At 34.9% G+C, this 5,822-nt stretch overlaps 1 long non-coding RNA gene across 6 annotated transcripts; it reads right to left on the reverse strand.

Moving 5' to 3' along the window:
- Positions 1-3,495: 3,495 nt before the first annotated feature.
- LOC117316560 lies at positions 3,496-4,723 on the reverse strand. Of its 6 annotated transcripts, none has more exons than XR_004529884.1 (4): positions 4,356-4,723; positions 4,089-4,249; positions 3,839-4,054; positions 3,496-3,512 (listed from the first exon to the last, which is right to left on the reverse strand). It is a non-coding gene; the product is annotated as an uncharacterized LOC117316560 (long non-coding RNA). The 6 variants fall into 6 exon arrangements; XR_004529881.1 differs by having other exon boundaries at positions 4,089-4,321; XR_004529880.1 differs by having other exon boundaries at positions 3,839-3,999; positions 4,106-4,302; positions 4,339-4,723.
- Positions 4,724-5,822: the final 1,099 nt, after the last annotated feature.

The raw sequence follows: 5,822 nt of genomic DNA on the forward strand, positions 1-5,822 counted from the left end.
TCCAAAACCACTTAACAAAATTCAATGAAATTTGGCAGAAAGTTTCTATGGCTGAAGGTCAACCAAAATTGTGAATTATATGGTCCCCAGCCCCCAGGGGCCTGAGGGGTGGGGCCAAAAAGGGTCAAATTGACTAAAACTTCAAAAATCTTCTTCTCTACTCTCAGATATGGTAGAATCAAATACTCTTCATAGATGGAAGGGTCTTAAGGTGCTTTATCAAAATTGTGAATTTCATGACCCTGGGGTCTCACGTTTGCCCCTGGGGAGGGGGTAAACTTTACTATAGTTTATATAGGGAAATCACAATTTTGACTATTATTTGTTGGATTTGTATTGGAATTCATTCTAACTTGTATCAAATTATCAGCATGGGATGACAGTTTGATGGTATGTACATGTTGGCCCTGGTTGACCCCCAGGGGCTGGTGGGCGGGGCCAAAAAGGGTCAGATTGACTGAAATTTCAAAAATCTTTCTCTCTACTCTCAGATATGGTAGAATCAAATACTCTTGATAGATGGAAGGGTCTTAAGGTGCTTTACCAAAATTGTGAATTTCATGACCCTGGGGTCTCACGTTTGCCCCTGGGGAGGGGGTAAACTTTACTATAGTTTATATAGGGAAATCACATTTTTGACTATTATTTGTTGGATTTGTATTGGAATTCATTCTAACTTGGTTCAAATTATCAGCATGGGATTACAGTTTGATGTTATGTACATGTTGGCCCTGGTTGACCCCCAGGGGCTGGTGGGCGGGGCCAAAAAGGGTCAAATTGACTGAAATTTCAAAAATCTTTCTCTATACTCTCAGATATGTTAGAATCAAATACTCTGCATAGATGAAGGGGTCTTATGGTGCTTTACCAAAATTGTGAATTTCATGACCCTGGGGTCTCACGTTTGCCCCAGGGAGGGGGTAAACTTTACTATAGTTTATATAGGGAAATCTCATTTTTGACTATTATTTGTTGGATTTGTATTGGAATTCATTCTAACTTGTATCAAATTATCAGCATGGGATGACACTTTGATGGTATGTACATGTTGGCCCTAGTTGACCCCCAGGGGCTGGTGGCCGGGGCCAAAAAGGGTCAAATTGACTAAAATTTCAAAAATCTTCTTCCCTACTCTCAGATATGGTAGAATCAAATACTCTTCATAGATGGAAGGGTCTTAAGGTGCTTTACCAAAATTGTGAATTTCATGACCCTGGGGTCTCACATTTGCCCCTGGGGAGGGGGTAAACTTTACTATAGTTTATATAGGGAAATCACATTTTTGACTATTATTTGTTGGATTTGTATTGGAATTCATTCTAACTTGGTTCAAATTATCATCATGGGATTACAGTTTGATGTTATGTACATGTTGGCCCTAGTTGACCCCCAGGGGCTGGTGGCCGGGGCAAAAAAGGGTCAAATTGACTGAAATTTCAAAAATCTTCTTATCTACTATATGTTAGAATCAAATACTCTTCATAGACTAACCCCATTAGGACTGATGGGTGGGGCCAAAAAGGGTCAATTTAGTTGGCCGAAATATTTCAAATCTCAGGTGACCGTTAAGGCCCTTTGGGCCTCTTGTTGAAGGTCACTTTGACTTGTGATTCTTGAAATAATTCTATGATGATTTTTTTTTAAATTTCTGTAAGCTTACTTAGATAAAATTTATATTATATCTTATATATTTACACAGAACCTAATCTGTTGTATATGAATCTGATTTTTCTTTCTCTCAAAAAAATGCTTGAATCCTTTTAGTCATCCTTTCAAATCTGTGCATCATCCTTGGACGCTGGCTGTCAACCTTGAACTCATTTTGACATCCAGTCTGTCTTTGACTGTCAGCCCATTGTAATGTAAATATATTGTCCAGAACATAACAGTGTGTATGTCCAGAATCCATCGGTGTGTCCACTAGAATAGTTGTATACTGTGGAGACGATATACTGTGTGTTGCTGGTGTCTGATCTTGCACTTGCCGAGATTTAGCTACCATACATGTATACCATAAGGTGTCTATAATGGTTCACAAAACTGGATGGATTAAGTTTAGCATTTAAGATACAGTTCATACATGTATGTACACATTTGATATTAAGCATCAGTTTATATCATTTCTCTGTGTATACCATTTGCTTAAGGTAATCATATATTAAATTCCTCAGACAAAATCCATTTTCAAAACAATATTGAATCATTTTAACAAGGAGGCCTGCACATAAGTCATTTTTAGTTTAACTTTACTATAAATGTTCAAACCGTAATGTGTGTCAAGTTTTAACAAAAATGGACGAATTGAAAGTTTTACTAAATATTACAATATCGGTGATGAGTGTACGAGTGTGTACGTGACGTTTGATGGAGAGGCTGTATTGGTAACAGTTGGATCTATAAATAATTAATTATATTTTATATACAGATGTATATCCCATAGGTGAAATGTTTATGAACTAATGAACATTATTACTGTATGATAGTAAATTTTTATTCTTACCTAAATTTTATTGTAATTCTAGTCATTTTATTTCAATGGTATTGATTTTCTTCTACAATATGCAGTAGTGTTTTATTGAGGGTTTGGGTTTATTTTGTTTAACATCCTACTAACAGCGAGGGTCATTTAAGGACGTGCCAGGTTTTGGGGGTGGAGGAAAGCCGGAGTACCCAGAGAAAAATTACCGGCCTACAGTCAGTACCTGGCAACTGCCCCACGTAGGTTTCGAACTCGCAACCCAGAGGTGGAGGGCTAGTGATAAAGTGTCGGGACACCTTAACCATTTGGCCACTGTGACCCCTTTATTTTATTGATGTTGAATCCATAGTACATGCTTGTATGTTACATATACACATAATATACACATAATGTACAAGCTGACAGCTGCTGTACAATTCTGATTTGCTTTAACATCATAGAATTCAGAGTTGAAGATAAAATTATAACTGTTTATTCTGGTCATTCAACTTATTTCCCAAAACATGTTTCCCCGACACAAAAATTTACATTAGAATTTAACAAAATCATGGCAATTTTATTGAGTTAGCTGAATAATGTTTAAATGTATAAATTTGAGTACATTATTGTATGTGAAAAAAATAATTAAAGATAAAGAATGTGGATAGAACTTTAATACGCTTACTTTTATTAAAGCTTTGTTTGTGATGAACATATATAAAGGACATATAGCTCACTGATAGGTAACTCTCTATATAATGGATACCTCTTTATAAAGGATACCTCTCTATAAAGGATACCTCTCTATAAAGGACATATAGCTCACTGATAGGTAACTCTCTATATAATGGATACCTCTTTATAAAGGATATATAGCTCACTGATAGGTAACTCTCTATATAATGGATACCTCTTTATAAAGGATACCTCTCTATAAAGGACATATAGCTGGCTGATAGGTAACTCTCTATATAATGGATACCTCTTTATAAAGGATACCTCTCTATAAAGGATACCTCTCTATAAAGGACATATAGCTCGCTGATAGGTAACTCTCTATATAATGGATACCTCTTTATAAAGGATATATAGCTCACTGATAGGTAACTCTCTATATAATGGATACCTCTTTATAAAGGATATATAGCTCACTGATAGGTAACTCTCTATATAATGGATACCTCTTTATAAAGGATACCTCTCTATAAAGGATACCTCTTTATAAAGGACATATAGCTGGCTGATAGGTAACTCTCTATATAATGGATACCTCTTTATAAAGGATATATAGCTCACTGATAGGTAACTCTCTATATAAAGGATACCTCTTTATAAAGGATATATAGCTCACTGATAGGTAACTCTCTATATAATGGATACCTCTTTATAAAGGATACCTCTCTATAAAGGACATAGAGCTCGCTGATAGGTAACTCTCTATATAATGGATACCTCTTTATAAAGGATACCTCTCTATAAAGGACATATAGCTGGCTGATAGGTAACTCTCTATATAATGGATACCTCTTTATAAAGGATACCTCTCTATAAAGGATACCTCTCTATAAAGGACATATAGCTGGCTGATAGGTAACTCTCCATATAATGGATACCTCTTTATAAAGGATACCTCTCTATAAAGGATACCTCTCTATAAAGGACATATAGCTCGCTGATAGGTAACTCTCTATATAATGGATACCTCTTTATAAAGGATACCTCTCTATAAAGGACATATAGCTGGCTGATAGGTAACTCTCTATATAATGGATACCTCTTTATAAAGGATACCTCTCTATAAAGGATACCTCTCTATAAAGGACATATAGCTGGCTGATAGGTAACTCTCTATATAATGGATACCTCTTTATAAAGGATACCTCTCTATAAAGGATACCTCTCTATAAAGGACATATAGCTCGCTGATAGGTAACTCTCTATATAATGGATACCTCTTTATAAAGGATACCTCTCTATAAAGGACATATAGCTTGCTGATAGGTAACTCTATATAAAGGATACCTCTTTATAAAGGATATATAGCTCGCTGATAGGTAACTCTCTATATAAAGGATACCTCTCTATAAAGGATACCCCTCTATAAAGGATAACTCTCTATAAAGGATACCTCTCTATAAAGGACATATAGCTCGCTGATAGGTAACTCTCTATATAAAGGATACCTCTCTATAAAGGACATATAGCTCGCTGATAGGTAACTCTCTATATAAAGGATACCTCTCTATAAAGGATACCTCTCTATAAAGGACACCTCTCTATAAAGGACACCTCTCTATAAAGGATACCTCTCTATAAAGGATACCTCTCTATAAAGGATACCTCTCTATAAAGGACACCTCTCTATAAAGGATACCTCTCTATAAAGGATACCCCTCTATAAAGGATAACTCTCTATAAAGGATACCTCTCTATAAAGGATACCTCTCTATAAAGGATACCCCTCTATAAAGGACACTTTTGCCTTCTCCCCTTTATATTCTTTATACACAGGTTTGACTCTTTTATCATCACATAATGCCATCTTTTGTCACAAATACTCAACCTTGAGATTTTAAATTAAATCATTTACTGTTTCCTTAGATGTAGATTTAAGTAATGTTTGTTTCAGCACATGGTGTTTTGGTCTCATAACACACCTTGTTTTTGCTGACAAACTTTTGATAGTCCAGCAAGGCTTCACATTGTCTCTGGTTTATATTTGTTGGTACTACAAATGTATGTTATTAGACCATAATGCTTTTTTCTACAACATATATTTCTATAACATTACTTACATATCTACCATAAATGCTGTGTTTTTTTTATGTTGCTCGACACCAGTTTATGAAGTTCTTTGGACAGGTAATTCCCTGATGTCATAATTATAGTGGTAACAACATAAATAATGGTCACATGATCAAGTATTGTTATTCTGTTGTAATGCAGAGTTATCTACTCTTGTGAGTACGTATTGATTGTTACATTATCTGTTTATAAGAATATAACATCATGAATTTGTACCTGCTCATGAAGCGGATAACTTTGCCATACAAAAAGATGTAATAGTTGGATAATGATAATTATACCTGACTACCACATACAAAAATGTAGAACATTACCGGTCTTTAATTAAGATAATACAAATAATGTGGATCATTAAAGTGACTCACTGAAAAGGAGATGTATATTTGTCATAGCTACATGTTCACCCTAATGACTGTGTTGCCATTTAAATATTTGAATATTTGTAAGGATTTCTTGCAATTTTATGGCTAGTTTGTGTAGTATATGTACATGGGTACTTACTTTACAAAGGGATTATTTCAACAATTTATAATATTATTAATTTTGTGTCCTAAGAATA

Source organism: Pecten maximus, chromosome 18 (genome assembly GCF_902652985.1).
Source record: "Pecten maximus chromosome 18, xPecMax1.1, whole genome shotgun sequence".
Lineage (NCBI taxonomy): Eukaryota > Metazoa > Mollusca > Bivalvia > Pectinida > Pectinidae > Pecten > Pecten maximus.